At 50.2% G+C, this 17,825-nt stretch overlaps 1 protein-coding gene across 13 annotated transcripts in view; it reads left to right on the top strand.

The window, feature by feature from the left end:
- Nucleotides 1–5,499: 5,499 nt before the first annotated feature.
- ANKRD11 (ankyrin repeat domain 11) overlaps nucleotides 5,500–17,825 on the top strand; it is a 171,310-nt gene continuing 158,984 nt past the window's right edge. For 11 of the 13 annotated variants that reach the window (XM_022582895.3, XM_022582892.3, XM_022582893.3 and 8 more), the window contains exon 1: nucleotides 5,509–5,883. The gene's annotated coding sequence lies outside the window, so the exon portion shown is untranslated. Of the gene's footprint in view, nucleotides 5,884–17,825 lie in introns of all 13 variants that reach the window. The other 2 variants (XM_022582896.3, XM_089903439.1) reach the window with 2 other exon arrangements.

The raw sequence follows: 17,825 nt of genomic DNA, 5'->3' as shown, positions 1-17,825 counted from the left end.
GGCCCAGCCGCTCCGCGGCATGTGGGATCTTCCCGGACCGGGGCACGAACCCGTGTCCCCTGCATCGGCAGGTGGACTCTCAACCACTGTGCCACCAGGGAAGCCCAAACATGGCAATTCTTATGTAACTAGAATTATTTTTTTACCAAAGATATCTATGAGTGTCATACTTTTTTTTTTTTTTTTTTTTTAGCCACACCGTGTGGCTTGCAGAGTCTTAGTTTCCTGATCAAGGATTGAACCCGGACCTTGGGCAGTGAGAGCGTGGAGTCCTAACCACTGGACCACCCGGGAATTCCCCATGAGCATCATACATTTAACAAGGGAACTTATATTCAGGGTTATTCTTTGGATGGACCTAGAGATTATCATATTAAGTGAAGTAAGTCAAACAGAGAAAGACGAACATCATGTGATATCACTTATATGTGAAATCTAAAAAATGATAAAAATAAACTTATTTACAAAACGAAAACAAGGCTCCTAGACATAGAAGACAAACTTACTGTTACTAAAGGGGCTGGGGGGGGGCAGGGAGAGATAAATTAGGAGTTTGGGATTAACACATACACACTACTGTATACAAAATATCTTGTAATAACCTTTAATGGAAGAGAATCTGAAAAAGAATATGTATATGTATATATATGTATACCGAATTACTCTGCTGTACACTTGAAACTAACACAACATTGTAAATTAACCATACTTCAATTTAAAAAAAAAAGAAGACCATTAAAAAAAAAAAAGATTATTCCTTTTGGGCCCTTCTCCAGCTAAGACAACTTCAAGTACCAAGGGACAATTTGGGGAGTTTGTTTTTAATATAAAGTCTTTACTGAATTCAGCATTACTAAAAGTTTCTGAATTTACCATCCTGGAAAATAAGCACTGTAGTTAGTTGCAGAACTGGTACCAGCCAGCGGGCTGCTATCCTATCCACCATCACCAGCAGAGCTCAGCTGCATCTCCAAGGGCTACTTTCCAGGGATGGCGAGGAACACGGCCTCCCTGAAGGGACGTCCGTGGCTGTTTCACAAATCCAAGGAGAGGGGCTGCAGGCGGTGTCATGTCACTTACTTGAACGTGTCTGCCTAGCAAAGCTTCTGGCATATTCTACTCCAGTTACGTTATCACCAAACGGTGCTTCAAGTCCTGACTGACTGTGAAAGTGTTAAGAGATCTTCGTGTTTTGTTGTGGCTGTGACACTGTCCAGCACACAGCAGGCACCCAGTCGTTTGTTAAATGAGTTCATGTTCACCTCCCAGCTGAGCAAGGCCCCAGCCTTCTGCAGGCTGAAATTCATCACATAAAACATTGTGCAAGTGTGGGACAGCCTTACTAGGAACAAAGTCTTAGGAAGACATTTTTACTCTCAAGCTTCCTACTTGGATTTGTGATGAATTCATTAAAGAAAAGAATACATCATGACATTTTGACTCTAACGTGACATCAAAACAGGTAGGACTACAGGAAAAGTACTGGGTACAGAGTTTTAAAAATTGGCGGGTGCTTCCGGTGGTCCCAAGGTCGGGGACCCCAGGAATATCTGAATGCTGCTTTCTGCCACAGTTCCTCTTCCTCCTGAGGTTTTGGGGAAAACACACCACAGAGCTATGGTAACTGGAAAGCAAAACGCATAATAATTTACTGTGAAATGAGCTTGGGCTCCAAATTCTAGTGCTGAGAACGCTGGCAAGCTGGGGTCGAGCACAGGGCTGAGGCTGGGCCAGCTGGGCCCAAACCCAGATGTCAGTTCTTATCACATGGCCACAGGGAAGAGAAAGAAGGGAGGTGCCAGACTGTGGGCCTGCTCTGGCCACTCGGCAAGGGAGAGAGGAGCCCAGCAGGTGCAGCAGCCCTGCGGCTCTCCCAGGCCACAGCACAGGGGTGTGGGTGGGCAGGGGAGCGTGGAGAGGTGATCTGTGCCATCGCCCGGGGGGGGGAGACCAGGTAGGACGCATCATTTCTAATGCGGGAGGGCATCCAGCATCACCGGGCCTTTCTGGAGCCATGAATGGCTTGTGTCTGGTCAACAATTAGCTCCTTTTCGTTCCAGGGACACGGACATGCTGGAGCGTGAGTGCCTTTGGCAGGAACCTGGTTTTGTTCATGGCTAAATCCACAGCTCCCAGGTCAGCGACTAGCAAACAGTAGGCCCTGTACGAGTGTTTGCAGGATGAATCCAGGTGCTTTGTGTGGGGTGGGGATGGGCTGTGATGAATCCAGTCGAGGAGCAGTATCAGAGGAGATGTCCAATCACAGGCACTGTCGGGGCCAGGCCTTCCTGACTGGGCTGGGGGACGCTCTGGGGACGGAGGATGGCCCCTGGACTACATGGGTGCACGCTCTGGATTTCACTCCAGAGCTTCCGAGTCAGAATCTTGCGGTGTGCGCAGGTAACTGCACTAAGGAAAGTAGGCTTCCCAGGCAAGGGCTGGAGAACTACCCTTTAGGGATCAAAATCAGGAATTTGTAGATCTAATGTTTTGCTTGGCCACACGATGTTTGGCAAATTAATTCCTTTTGTTGAAATGTCCAATAAAAATTTAATTTCCAATAAAAAACTGGAAGACGTGGCAATGCTGGCTCTGGCAGCCCCCTTCCGTCCCCCTGGCCCAGCAGGCGGTTGGCCCCTGACCCCTGTCCCACCACCCTGCCATCGTCCGCCTTCACTAGGTCCCTGTTATTCTTCCTCTGCCTCTTTTCTCTGGAACTGCTGTGACAGCTCCCCTGTTGGCCTCCTGTCCTGTTCACACTGTTTCAGCAGGGCTGCTGCTGAGCCGTTCACTGCAGGGGCTGCTTGCAGGCTAAGACACACCCCTGTGCCCGGACACCTTGCAGGTCCTGGTCACCTCTCTGCTGCTATCCCCCTAGAGCCCCACAAGGAGGCCCAAGCATCTCAGACCTAACTGTACAAAACTAAGCTCTTCCCCGCCACGTCTTTCCAGCCAATGTCGATTCCATCCCAGACATCTCTCTTTCTCTTGCAGCCCACAAAATCTTGCCTACTCTATCTTCAAAACACATGCCAGATCACACTGTCTCACCAGTCCAGACGTCACTGCCACCTCTTGCCAGCTCCTCTGGGCTCCCATCATCTCCAGAGAGACTCTTTCTTTCTCTCTTTCTTTGGCTGAGCCAGGTCTTAGCTGTGGCCCTCAGGATCTTCGTTGCAGCATGTGGGAGTCTTAGTTGCGGCATGTGGGATAGAGTTCCCTGACCAGAGATGGAACCCGGACCCCTGCATTGGGAGCGCGGAGCCTTACCCACTGGACCACAGGGAAGTCTGGAGACCCTTTCAACAGTAGGTCCCTTCACCTCCCTGGGACCTGCTGTGGCTTACTTTTCATTCAGAGTGAAATCCTAACTCTGAACTGGGACCCTCACCAGCCACTTCCCTCATCTCATTTGCTCCAACTTTGCTCTGTGCTTGTCGGGGCTCCTTCCTGCCCCCTCCTGGGGTGCTCTTCCTCAATCCACTTGCCTTCTCCCTCACTCTGTGATTCAGCTCAAAGGTCATCTTATCTGAGTCCTTCCCCAGCCCCCATTACTCCACATTTAATACAGGCCTTAGAATGGTGCCAGGCACACAGTAGGCACTTAAAAGCCCTCAATGTGTTCTGAACCAATGAGTGCTATCCCTCCAGACACCACGAGAGGAGAGGTGCTGTCCCTCTCTCCACCTTCAGGACATGGGTTAGTCTGCCCCTTTGCCCAGGGCTGTCCAACAGAAACAGAATGCAGCCAGGGTATGATTTAAAATTTCCCAGTGGCCACAATTAAAAAGAAACAGGTAAAATTAATTTCAACACTATATTTTATTTAATGCAACTGTCTCAAAGACTATCATTTCCACATGTTGTAAATACAAAAAATTTACTTTTTTTTTTGTGGTACGCGGGCCTCTCACCGCTGTGGCCTCTCCCGTTGCGGAGCACAGGCTCCGGATGCGCAGGCCCAGCAGCCATGGCCCACGGGCCCAGCCGCTCCCCGATATGTGGGATCCTCCCGGACTGGGGCATGAACCCGTGTCCCCTGCATCGGCAGGCGGACTCTCAACCACTGTGCCACCAGGGAAGCCCTACTTTTTCTTTTTTTAAAATTTATTTATTTTATTTACTTTTGGCTGTGTTGGGTCTTCGTTGCTGTATGTGGGCTTTCTCTAGTTGCGGCGAGCGGGGGCTACTCTTCATTGCAGTACGCGGGCTTCTCATTGCAGTGGCTTCTCTTCTTGTGATGCATGGGCTCTAGAGAGCAGGCTCAGTAGTTGTGGCGCACGGGCTTAGTTGCTCCGCAGCATGTGGGATCTTCCCGGACCAGGGGTTGAACCCGTGTTCCCTGCACTGGCAGACGGATTCTTAACCACTGCGCCACCAGGGAAGTCCCAAAATTTACTTTTTTACATTTTACATTCTTTTCTTCTTAGTACTAAGTCTTCCAAATCCAGTATTTTATATTCACAGCCCATGTCAACCTGGACTTGTCACATGTGACTGGGGCGGCCTCATTGGATGTTCTGCACCACATCTTACTTGGTAGTTCTTCTTTAACCTTCTGTCAGCACTTTGAGTGTCAATACTTAAGTAGGGAAACCTGCAAGCCACTCCCCAGACAAGACCTGATTTTCACTCAGTATTTTTAACTCCCTACACTACTCTTTCAAAGCACTTATCATAGCCTGTAATTAGATACTTGTATGGCTATTTGATGAACTACCTTCTGTTCCTGGTCGTTCTCAGTGCCTGATTTAGTGCCTGGCCCATAGCAGACACTCAGTAAACATTTGTGCATTAATGTATTCAGTGGCTTCTTTCCTTTTCTCTACTGTATATTTTTACCACATAGGTTCTGCTTCTGTGGAACTTCGCTTTGCTTTTGCGTATGTTTTCAGATTATTTCAAAGCAAATTGCCTCCTTATTCGTATTTCCTACTTTCAATTCTCTATTTGGTTGAGGTCAGTGTTTTTCTCTTTGTTTTTTAGGCCGCGCCGCGCGGCTTGCGGATCTTAGTTTCCTGTAAGGAAGCAGGTCTGAGAGCTGACTCGGTTGGCGGACGGTTGGTCCAGCACCCCTTGGACAGCGGCAGGTGCAGCCAACGCAGGACGGACTCGTTGTGAGCGGACAGAGCACCGACGGCCCCAGCCCCGGGCCCTCTCTTCGCGGGCGCGCCTCCGGACCAGCTGGCGCCGCGGCCGCACCGCAACACCGCGCCTTCAGGCGCCTTCCGCCCAGACCCGCTCCCGACCGTTCCCCTCGCCGCTTCCGGCACTTGGGCAGGCCAATCGTCACGTCCGAGAACAAAAGACCCGCCTCCTCCGCGAGCCAGGTAGCCAATCCGGCTGCTCGCTACCCCAGCGCCCCGTGCGCCAGGACGCAAGACCTTGCCCAATCCGTCCGCGGACGTGCTTCTGGTCCCGCCCCTGCCTGTGGTAGAAGCTGTCAATCTCGGCGTCCCCCGTGGCCCCGCGCTCACTTCCTTCCCGACGCCGTGACGTGCGCAGCCCTGTGTCCGACGGCGGCGGGCCAATGGCGGTGGTGGATACGGCGGGCCAATGGGAGGTAACGTCTCATGCGGCCCGCGCCGCCGCAGCCGCCGCCGGGTCCCGGAGCCAGAGGCCGCCCGAGCCGGAGCGCGATGGAGCGAGGGCCCCAGGCGGGGAGGCGCGGCCGAGCGCGCGGCCCGACGCCCCCTCAGTGAGCGCCCGACCGCCGCGGCGCAGCCCGAGGGCGGGCTCGCGTCTGCCCGCCTCGCCGCCGCGCCGGCGCTTGGAGCCCGCGCCGCCTTCCCGCTCGGGCCGCGGGCCGGGGACGGCCCGGGGCTGCATGGCCTCGCCCGCGCGCCGCCGCTGAGCCCTGGGCCGGAGACGGAGCCGGAGCCGGTGAGAGCCGCGGTCGCGCCGGGGTTGGGGCGGGCGCGGGGCGTGGGGCGGCCTTGCGGCCTGCAGGCCTTCCGCGCCGGGCTGAGCAGCGCAGCGGGCTTCGGCGGGCCTGGGGGCCGGGGTCCGGGGCAGCCGTGACGGGCCTCCGGGGCCTCCGGGCGGGCTTGTGGGGGGGGATCCGGGAGGGCCTGAGGGCCTGGGGGGTAGCCGGGAGGGACGACGGCGGGTTTCAGACGGGCTTGGGGGCCGGGGGCAGACGGGGGTTTCAGGCTGGACTGGGGGGCAGACAGGGGCTGAGGGTGGGCTCTGGGTGGGCCTGGGAGGCCCAGAGGGCCGACGGGGGACTCCGGGTGGGCCTCGGGCCCTGGGGGCCCTACCGGGGTCCTGGGACAGCCTTGAGGGGCAGAGGGAGGGCTCTGGACGGGCGGGGGCCGACGGGGGTCTTCGAGAGGCCTGAGGAGCCGACGGGGGCTCTGGGCAGGCCTGGGGGGCCGACACGGGGCTGAGGGTGGGTTCTGGGTGAGCCTGGGGAGCCGGAGGGGCCGACGGGGCGCTCCGGGTGGGCGTGGGGACCTTGGGGTCCCGGGGCAGCAGTGAGGGGCAGACGGGGGGCTGCTGGGGGCTCCAGGCGGGCCTGGGGGGCCCGGGAAGCCTTGAGAGGCCGGCCGTGGGCTGTGCAGGGCCCCGGGCACCTGGGGAGCGGGGCGCCGACCTCTGACCCGCGGGAGGGGCGCCTTCGCGGTGTCGGCTGTAGTTGTTATTCCCAGCGTCCTATTATTATCGCTGTTTTGAAACGGGAGCAGGCGGCTTCGGGCTCTAAGCCGGAGGGGGAGGGCGAGCCGGGGCCCTGGAGGGAGAGGGAGCGTTGGGGCCGCAGGAGGCGCGTGGGCCCGCGGAGGGGCAGGAATGCGGGGCAGCAGTGCGGGGGTGTTTCGGGGGGAGGGTAGGCGGGACTGGGGGGCGGGTGGGAGGGAAGCGGCGGCGGCGGCTGCAACAGCAGCCCTTGGCCTCAAGGAACAATGTGAGACGTTGCCTGAAATGTTAATTTCCGTTCCTCATTTCATCATCCCCTGGCAGGGCGGTAGCTGTGAGAGCGCGTGCGTGTGTGTTGTGTGTTTGTGTGTGTGTGTGTGGTGTGGTGTGTGGTGTGTGTGTGGTGTGTGTGTGTGTGTGTGTGTGTGTGTAGGGTTGGCCCTGCCACATGGATTCAGTCCCCTTTCAAAGAGGGATCGTGTTGTTGAATCTTGTGTCTCTGCCGTTTTGGGGGGAGTCTTAATTTTTCTTGAGGGCTGCTCTTTTCCTGGTGTCCCATCAAGGTTTTCTGCTTCTGTTGTGTTGTGAAAGCTAGTCTCGTATCCCAACTTCCGAAGAGTTTTGGAAGAGGCTTTGGGAGATTAAGCTGTCCTAAGAGGGCCCCGTGCTTTCAAAACCATTTTCTTTCTAACAGTTCAGATGCAGCAGGCTTAGGTTTCATGGTTTCTGTAGGTTATGAGAAGTTTTATGTTCGCTTGCAAGAACAGGATTTCTCAGCAGAGAAGTCAACTTTCAGGCTTTCTTATATGGTGAGAGAGTATTCTGAAGTGGTTTTGCACAATGTCCTTAACATTCCTTTTGCACTGAGCAGTGAGCGTGCGCGCAGTTGTTGAATTGGGGGGTGATGAAATGCTCTCAGCCAAAAGATGTAAGATGATACTGCTTGTAGAAGAAGTGCCATTGAAACAGTTACTATTTTTGGTTTGTGCAAACCCAGTCAATGGCATAACTTGGATAGTTCTAAATCAGAGACCCTGAGACTGTGTTTGATGCCTTTAGGACCTTGATTGCGCTTACTCAGTGTTGCTGTCCTGGAAGACCTGGAGTTCTGTTTGTGTTTTTTAGAATGATTGCATAAGTACTCTGGTATTACTTTGAAACTGTAGTTAGAAAGAAAAAAGGGAACACATCTTGCTCAACTTAGATTGTGACCCTTCATCCCCCGCCCTCCATTCAGCTGTTGTCCTCCCTCTGCGGTGTCACGCTCAGGAGCGGGCTCGCCTTTGATAGGCTGGCTCTCTGAACGGAGGAAACAAAGACCAAGTTGCTGTGACATTTTCCTCTGTTCTTTGTGTGTGCCTCTTGAGTTAGTTAAAAAGCTACCCACAGATAGTGCCAAATTTGACCCAGCTTTGAAACTTTGAAAAGATCTTTTTCTTCTAAACGTTTTTTTTTATCGTGGGAAAATAAACATAACAAAATTTACCAGAAGTTTGTTTTTAAAGGTGTCACATAGTCTTGAATTCCTCCTTTGCAGTTGTACCTTTGTGTTGCCACTGTTGGATGTTTTCCTTTGGGGGTGCTGTGGGCCAGCCGTGATAGTCACACTGCACAGCAGGCCTTTCATCTCTCCAGACCAGATGGGCTGCTTGTGACTCGTGGCTGTCATCTTAGCTCTAATTACAGTGTTGATACAGTGACAAGTAGAACTTTCTACAAATAGAGTTAAAGGAGCTGTGCTATTTGTACTGGAGAATATTTTTCAAGAGGCGTTGTGTTGCGTGCCTTGAGTTTTTAAGTACATTTGACACAGTAAGGTTACGTTTCATCCAATATGAGAGGAGAGTTACTTTGCATAGGATGGCAATGAGCCCATCATCAACTAAATAACATAATTAGAGAGCGTCAGTAAATGCTGGTTCAGAGCATGGTCTGCATTTGTTGCCAAAATAAGTGTTTTGATCTGTCCATTAGTCCATGTAAGTCCCTTCATCTCTCATATGTAAGTATAATGGATGAGCTTCCTTGAATAGCAAGATACTTGCTAGTTAATAGGTGCGAATGACGCTGCACTGCTTGCCTGGCTGTGTGCTGGGTCAGTTCACTATTGCTGTTCAGTCAGTGCTCTGTGGGGACTGAGTTTGGCCTGTTTGATAAACTTTGTACAAAAAATCGAATGAACGCAAATAAAAGTTACTGTCTTGAAATGTTTTCATGTGTGTTCTGTTAATTTGAATTTCAAATGGAATTTCTGTGCAATTCAACTTTTTCAGTTTTATCTTAAACTCTGTGAAAGATGGCGTCAATCCCCAGCACCTGGAACGCAGGCAGTTAGAGATAATTGGTATAGAAAGCCTTTTTAAAAAGGCTTAGGAAATGATCCACTTCAACAACTCTCTGTCCATTCTTTTCTGTTGTTGTTGTTAATTCTCATAGAGATGTTTCTGTTTCTAAGCGGTTCTTTTTTTTGTTGTTTGATGCATCTTATTCTTGATATCTTTTAAGCCAGAGTCAGACTCAGCTGTGTACGTAAGTGTATGTTTTTGTTAGTATTCTTCTGTGCTTTTCTTAACTCCCGCTCCTCTCTCCCCATGTTAAAAATTTTCTTTAAATTCACCTTTCAACCAAATAGTGTTTTATATATATGCTAGAACTACAAGTATTATTATTATTTTTTTTTTTGCGGTATGTGGGCCTCTCACTGCTGTGGCCTCTCCCGTTCCGGAGCACAGGCTCCGGACGCGCAGGCTCAGCGACCATGGCTCATGGGCCCAGCCGCTCCGCGGCATGTGGAATCTTCCCTGACTGGGGCACGAACCCGCGTCCCCTGCATCGGCAGGCGGACTCTCAACCACTGCTCCACCAGGGAAGCTCTACAAGTATTATTTTTATGAAAGTGTCCCAAAGGATTATTAACTGGCCTAACCCTGATTGTGTGACCCCCTGCCCCCACCCATGTCCTTCACTCAAGTCCTCTCAACTCCTCATGCTCCGGTTCCCTTGGCCTTTCATTTCCTAGGTGACCCTCTGCTTGGACCAGGGTCTTGCTGAATGTCCATCATTGTCTCCCTTGCAAATCCTCACCGCCCCCCCCCCATCAACACAGTTGATCAAATGTGTGATCACAGGGCTCTAAGCTGAATGAAGAGAGGCACGGTCTCTTTGTCACCCAGGGCCCAGCCTAGGCATGACCCTGGGCTTAGAATTGGCTCAGGAAGTATTTGTTGAATTGTTTAAAGGCAGTGTATGGAAGTGTTTGAGAAATTTTGAAAGGACATACTTAGTATCATGAACATTTATTTGATTGACTAGGAATTACACTATGTACATTTTAGCCATTTTCCTATTTGTTGTTATTACAGGTTTACTTGCGAAAGGTGTGGGGCATGGCTTTTAAAATTGGCACAGAACGAGAGATAAAGGAAATAAAGTAACGGTTGTCTTTGTGGAAGAAAAAGAATGCTTTCTGTGAAAGCAGCTTTAGTAGGACTGCGGTGCGGGGGCCACAGTCAGAGGCTCGCCAAGTGTGGTTTGCTGCTGCTGCTCATGGTGATGAGAACTTCGGGCACCTTCTGGCCGCGTGTCATGTGAGCAGTGTGGAGTCCTGTGAAAGGTTTAGAATTTTTTGATTGATGTTTTTTATTTCCTAAGCGGTTGTAATAAAGAAGGCCAAAGCAACATAAATTCTCCAGAATGGAGGCGGGCCCCTTAACATTATTTATTTATTTTTGGCTGCATTGGGTCTTTGTTGCTGTGCGTGGGCTTTACGTTGGGGAGAGCGGGGACTACTCTTCGTTGCGGTGCGCAGGCTTCTCTTTATGGTTGTTTCTCTTGTTGCGGAAAACGGGCTCTAGGCACGCAGGCTTCCGTAGTTGTGGTGCATGGGCTCAGTAGTTGTGGCTCGCGGGCTCTAGAGCACAGGCTCAGTAGTTGTGGCACACGGGCTTAGTTGCTCCCTGGCATGTGGGATCTTCCTGAACCAGGGCTCAAACCCGGGTCCCCTGCGTTGGCGGGCGGATTCTTAACCAGTGCGCCACCAGGGAAGTCCCTAGTTTTGGCATTTTAATGAAGAAAAAAAAATCTCTTTGGAGGGAATACACCAAAATGGAGTTGTGTGTTATTTTTTTCCCCTTATGTTTCTGTTTTCTAAAAATGAAACTTATGTATTTGGGAAAAGGTTGTTATTGAAAAGCCTAATCTTGGGCATAATTTGGGTGATAAAGACTTGAGTTCTTGGTTTAGATAACAGTAGATTTGTGTGGTTTTTTAACATTTTCGGTGGTAAGGGGTGAGGGGAATTGGTGGTTGTCGAAAACGTTTAAAGACATCATTCTAGAACTTGAGAAATCCTGCAGTTCACACTCTGGTCCTTTGAATAAAGAGTTAAGTGGGTTTTCAATGTGAAAATAGAAGAAGTCTGGCCTATTAATATAGCTCAGATTTTTCCAAGGCTGAAAGGACTGAAAATCCTTCTGTGATGCCCCCTCCGCAGCCAGGATGGAGGTAGGCGGCCGTCGGGAGTGGTGCTGAGTTAGAGCGTCCTTGCTGCTGGCTGAGGGCGAGACCCACGTGTCCAGTCTTGCCTTTGGCATCTGTGCAGTGAATTATTTATTATCCTGAAAATCTGTGGGTGCTCTTTTTCCACTTGCAAAGAAACCAATGTGCACCTCTTCACAAAATAAGAATGTTGGTCTTTGCTCAACTTAAAACTTTTTTTTTTTTTTTTTGCGGTACGCGGGCCTCTCACTGTTGTGGCCTCTCCCGTTGCGGAGCACAGGCTCTGGACTTGCAGGCTCAGTGGCCATGGCTCATGGGCCCAGCCGCTCCGCGGCGTGTGGGATCTTCCCGGACTGGGGCTCGAACCCGTGTCCCCTGCATCAGCAGGCGGACTCTCAACCACTGCACCACCAGGGAAGCCCTCAGCTTAAAACATTTTTGATCACTTAGGTCAAAGAAAAGTATTTTGTCAAGGTTAAATCAAATTCATAAAATCCCCCCTTTTTCAGTTACTTGTTTAAAAAGAAACGTGACCTTTAAGAATGGCTGGGATTGAAATTTAACTTGTAAATGCTTAATAACTTTGTGATATCAGAGATTACTTTTCATCTAAAATGTAGCAAATAGACTTCTTTTCTCAGCTCATTAGTAGTTAAGTGTCCCTTCCTCTCCCCCTTCCAGTGGTAGTCTTCAGACCCAGAATGTGAATGTCCTGGAATAATGAACATTTCTAAATAATGAGAACATTTTGGGAAGGTGCTTTGTTCATAAGGTTTGGGCTAAAGTTATGAATAGTGGGGTTTTTTTTTTAACTGCATTCATATCCAGTAAAATAAAAAAGACTTTCATTTAATTCTCGGTGATAATCTAGACTTGAGAATATTATGGCTGTACTGTGTAAACTTATCTAAAATAGAGAGCATGAGAAAAGCAGAGAAGAACCTTATTACTCTTAAGAAATTAAGCCTTGCTGGTATGTACCACGTTTCTAAATGCGGTTGTACATCCTGTAAAACAGGAAGTAAGAATAAAAAACAGCAAAACCCCAAAGCAGCACTCTTGAAGGAATTAACTTTAAAAAAAGTTACTAAAACACTGGACTAATTAAAGGATGTGCAGAACACTATAAGAAATCTTGGCCTTTTTGGATGATTACAGAGGAGAAAAGCCAGTCTTTTTTAAAAAAAATAACTTTATTTATTTTTGGCTGCGTTGGGTCTTCGTTGCTGCGCGCGGGCTTTCTCTAGTTGCAGCGAGCGGGGGCTACTCTTCGTTGAGGTGCACAGGCTTCTCATTGCGATGGCTTCTCCTTGCGGAGCACGGGCTCTAGGCGCGTGGGCTTCAGTAGTTGTGGCTCGTGGGCTCTAGAGCGCAGGCTCAGTACTCAGTAGTTGTGGCGCACGGGCTTAGTTGCTTCACAGCATGTGGGATCTTTCCAGACCAGGGCTCAAACCCGTGTCCCCTGCATTGGCAGGCAGATTCTTAACTACTGTGCCACCAGGGAAGTTCCCGAAAAGCCAGTCTTTAGGGGTCTGAAACTGTAGCCCTCAGGTGATTCTGATTTCAAAGAATTTATAGACTGAATTCTTTCTTTGCTGAGGTGTATGATTTGTTCCGTTTAGCTTTAGCTTACCTACATAGGTATTTCCATTACTTTGAGAAGAGTCCATCTGGAATTTGAAGTGTTTTAGTCTAGAGGTTAATATATTAAATATGCTAAAGCTCAGAATGTTTTCTTATGGGAAAAAATTTCCCATAAATACTTGGGAAAGGTGATCTTTGAATTGTGTCTCTTATCTTTTAGTATGAAGTTTAGAAAAGGGATCTGTGCTTTCACTGACAGCTGAAGTAATTTTCGGCAGATATAACCTTAATGAGATTTACATGTGAACTTTGTTTTTCTTTGGTGAAGTGATTAGATCTGATTCTGCTGAACCTGGGTTCTCATCAGATGACTAACTTTTTAAAGAAGACAGTTTAAGCAATAACTCTAATCTTTAAAAAAAAAGATAATTAAAGACTAAGGGCACAATGAAGTTTTAGAACACTGGGGAGGGAATCTCTTAGAATTTAACCCACAGCATCTCGTTTTCCTCGCCTTGACAGTTTTCTTCTAGGCTCCAAATATGTTGTCTAGAGAGAGATGGGAAACAGAGGGGAGATGGAGGATTTGAAGAGGTACCACAGGAGGGTGTGAAGGTTGGAAGGAAGGCATGCTCTCACAATCTGGAGAAACCCTTGTGGCTTTTATATTTCAGTGCTGTCACTATTTTCTATGGCTGCTGTAACAAATGACCAGAAATTTAAAGGCTTACAACAATACAGATTTTTTCTTATTTACAGTCCTGCAGTTTAGAAGCCTGGCATGGATCGTGCTGGGCTGAAGGCAAGGTGTCAGCAGGGCTGGTTCCTTCTGAAGGCTCCATGGAGACTTCATTTCCTTGCATCTTCCATCTTTTGGAGGCTCTTCACATGGCCCCTTCCTCCACGTTTGAAGGCAGCAACCTTGTGTCTCTCTGACCTTCCAAGGTGGATTTGTTTTGTTTTGTTTTTTTTAAAACACAGGACATTTATTTAAACTGTTACTTTTCATAATTCATGGAAACTTATCACAGGTCAATATCTTCATTTTATTACCTTATTGGGTACATTCATTAGTGTTATATAAACCTCCATATAAAATTAAAGAACTAAAAGTACAACTAAGAACGCAGCTCTTCTTCTGACTGTCTTCGGCCTCCGTCTTCCACTGTTAAGCGCACTTGTGATTATGTGGGGTTCACCCGGATGATGCAGACTCGTCCCCCGTCTGCTGATGAGAAGCCTGAGGTATCTAGAGGCTCCAGGGATTAGGTCGTGGAGCCCTTGGGGACGTTATTCTGCCAGCCACACCGGGAGTGCACGGCGCTGTCGTAACACGTGAGGTCGGGCCGGGTCCGTGTGCAGCAGGCTCTGGTGCTTGGCCTTGGTTCCCCAGAACTGGCTTGGCTCTCGGAGAGACTCAGTGCCGTCCGTCAGCCAGCAGAACTTGGCATTGATAGGGGATTAGTGGATATGCTGGAAACACATGTCCTGGACAAGGTTTTGTTTTATTTTTTATTTTATTCTTTTAAATTTTTATTTAATTTTTTTTGGCTGCACCACATGGCATGGGGGATCTTAGTTCCCTGACCAAGGATTGAACCCGCACCCCCTGAAGTGGAACTGTGGAGTCTTTACCTTTGAACTGCCGGGGAGGTCCCAAGGTCTTGTTTTAAATAAATTTTTATTTTGGAATAATTTTAGATATACAGCAAAGTTGCAAAAGTAGTACAGAGAGTTCCGTTATATTCTTTACCCAGGTCCTCTAATGTTAACATCTTACATAGCAGTGGTAATTTTGGCAGAACTAAGAAATTAGCATTGGGACTTCCCAGGTGGTGCAGTGGTTAAGAATCTGCCTGTCAATGCAGGGGACACAGGTTTGAGCCCTGGTCCAGGAGGATCCCACATGCCGTGGAGCAACTAAGCCCTGCGCTACAACTAGTGAGCCTGAGCTCTAGAGCCCTCGAGCCACAACTACTGAGGCTGCGAGCTGCAACTACTGAAGCCCATGCACCTAGAGCCCATGCTCTGCAACAAGAGAAGCCACCGCAGTGAGAAAGCCCGCACGCAGCAACAATGACCCAGCAACGATGACCCAACGTGGCTGAAAAAAAAAAAAAAAATTAGCATTGATGCGTTATACTGTTAATTGAATCCCAGATTCGTTTAGATTTCACTTGTTTCCCACTAATGTCCTTTCACTGCTCCAGGATCACACATGGCATTTAGTTGCCTGTCTCTTTGGTTTCCTATCTGTAACAGGTTTTCGGTCTTTTCCTTGTTTTTCATGACCATGGCAGTTGTGAAGAGTACAGTCTTTGTTTTTTCTGTCTTTGTAACCATTCACCCATTTGGCACAGTTGTAAAGCAACTGCGTATAGGCAGTTGTGTAGCTGACTTCTGGTTTCTTTGACTGTTTTCCTGAATGTGGCCTGCTGTATACGGGGAGAACAGTTTGGTGTCTTTTTGTAACTGGAATGCATAACATGCTTTAGGGAGGGGCTTCTAAGACTACACAGACAGCTTTCCCCACGTCCCACTGATTTAGTCAGATGTTTGTTGGTTGCTCACTGTATGCAGGACTGTGTGTGGGAAGCACAGAGATGAAAGCAAGATGTGGGGCAGGAGCTGCACGCAGGGGCGAGGGCATTTCTGGTTCAGGGTCTGGGGGTTGATGCAGGAAGTGCTCTGGAAGCATGGTGGGCGTCGGTGGGTGTGCAGAGAGCAGGGTCAGGCCGGCAGACTGCCGGAAGGCTCTGGACAAGGGCCACGAGGGCGGGTTGTAACGTGAGAATGTCAGCTTGGCTTGTTTGAACACGGAGCCCATGAAAGAAGGTGGTAGCAGATGAAGCCAGGGAAACGGAGTACAGCCCGAGTGTGCGGGACTTAGGATGAGGGCCCTGGCCATGGCCTGCTGAGGGACGGCAGAGGCCGTGCGTGGGCTCTGCTGGTGCCAGTGGAAGGCCAGTGCCTGGCGATGCGTGAATCTGGGCTGCCAGGAGAGGGGTGGCGTTTAGGGCTTGGGTGGAGGGAGTGAGCGCCAGCCAGGGCGGCCACTGCTCATGAGGGGCCCCTGCCTTGTCTTCTAGCCTGTTCTTTCAGCCCCGCCATCCTCTGCTTTTGGATGATGTCTGGTTTAGAAAGGTCTCAGTGAAAACTGTTACAGGAAGTGGGAACACCATTTTCTAGGGAAATGTACGGTGAGTAGTAGAAATGGATGATGGGATTGAGATTTTGTTGTCGGAATGATGCCTGAGTTCAAATGACTGGCGGAGGTGCTGTCCCAGGGAGTGGCTGAGGAGTGAAGTGTGTCTGCTGGAGCCTGGCCTGAGGCGAGGCTGGGAGGGCCTCCCATCGAGGCCGCCCTCAGAGCACCTGGGGATCTTGAGAGTGGGCTGCCTGGACAAGATGCGAAGACTATTCATTTGGTTGCACCGGGTCTTAGTTGTGGCAGGCGGGTTCCTCAGTTGTGGCTCCAGGGCTTCTTAGTTGCAGCAGGCGGGCTTCTCAGCTCTGGCATGCGGACTCTTAGTTGCGGCATGCATGTGGGATCTAGTTCCCTGACCAGGGATTGAACCCGGGCCCCCTGCATTGGGAGCGTGGAGTCCTATCCACTGTGCCACCTGGGAAGTCCCTGCTGACAAGTGTTGATGTAAATACTTGAGGGTCAGCTGAGAGGGATGGCCAGTTATATAAAAGGTCCCCTGCCTTGTGGAGCTGTGACACACCCAGCCCCAGTCTCTAGTGCTTGCCCCCTGCAGGGAGGAGTGGGCAGCTCCCCAGGAGCCTGTGATTGGCTCCTACACGTCTTATTCCCAGACAGTTAAACTGCAGGCCAAGGAGAGTAGCTGAGTCTGGGTAGGAGGGGCTAGAGAACTTGAAGCTGGAGAAGCAGCCTGCGATGAAGGCGGGTGGGTGGAGAGGAGAAAGGCCACGATATCTTAGGCTTCTCTTGCACGCCGTCTGTTTTGTATTTCCCATAGTTCTGTGCACATGTTGTGCACGTATGATCAGATACCTAGTCAATATTTGCCTGAAAGACGGATCTTAAAAGTTAGGCTTGGGCTTCCCTGGTGGCGCAGTGGTTGAGAGTCCGCCTGCCGATGCAGGGGACGTGGGTTCGTGTCCCGGTCTGGGAAGATGCCACATGCCGCGGAGCGGCTAGGCCCGTGAGCCATGGGTGCTGAGCCTCTGCATCTGGAGCCTGTGCTCCGCAACGGGAGAGGCCACAACAGTGAGAGGCCCGCGTACCGCAAAAAAAAAAAAAAAAAAAAAGCTAGGCTCTAGGCTGAGGAAGGAGTGGCACCTGGCAGGAGATACACAGCCCTGTGTGCCTGGAGCTCGTCATCCAGTGAAGCTGCGCCGGTGTCTGCTCGCGTGAGAGTCGGTGCGGTTTGCTTCAGGCTGTCAAAACGGAGCCTCTGACCTGCTCTGTCACTGCATGCTCGTCATGTGCTGTGTCACGAGGACTTTGTCCTTTGGTCGGGCTGTGGGCGGCAGCAGTTACGCTCAGGGCGTCTGGCCCTGGAGCCTTCAGCGGGGGATGGCTTTACTGGGCCAGCAGTACAGTCAGGGCCCCGAATTGCATGCAGTCTAATTGTGGATGGAGAGATAAACGGAGAGCAGAAGTGGATGTTTTGGGCCGCTTGGCTGTGTGGTGCTTGGCTTTGAACCTTCACTCTCACTTAAACGCTCGTAGCTCTGCCAAGTGCCTTTGTTACCACCCCTCCATAACATTAAAGCATTTCACCATTTTACTGGCTGACAACCGCCCTGCACCTGAGGGAGAGAACAAGTTGCTATAGTTGTTTTTGTGACCCTGACTGCAGTGTTTGATGGCTGCACCATTACCACGGGGGTGGGGGATCCGGGATGGGGCAGGAACTCAAGTGGCTGCGCTACTCTGGCCTTTTCTCACCCTCCCCGAGGCTGGCCTGGTACTGTTTCTTTGTCCAGGGATGCTTTTTTTTTTTTTTTTTTAAGTATTTATTTATTTATGGCTGTGTTGGGTCTTCGTTTCTGTGCGAGGGCTTTCTCTAGTTGTGGCAAGCGGGGGCCACTCTTCATCGCTGTGCGCGGGCCTCTCACTATCACGGTCTCTCTTGTTG

Source organism: Delphinapterus leucas, chromosome 20, assembly GCF_059928025.1.
Source record: "Delphinapterus leucas isolate spDelLeu-1000000601 "Yukka" chromosome 20, BTC_Dleu_Yukka2, whole genome shotgun sequence".
NCBI classification, from domain to species: Eukaryota; Metazoa; Chordata; class Mammalia; order Artiodactyla; family Monodontidae; genus Delphinapterus; species Delphinapterus leucas.
Note: the sequence above shows the minus strand (reverse complement) of the source record. Positions and strands in the feature narration are given on the sequence as shown.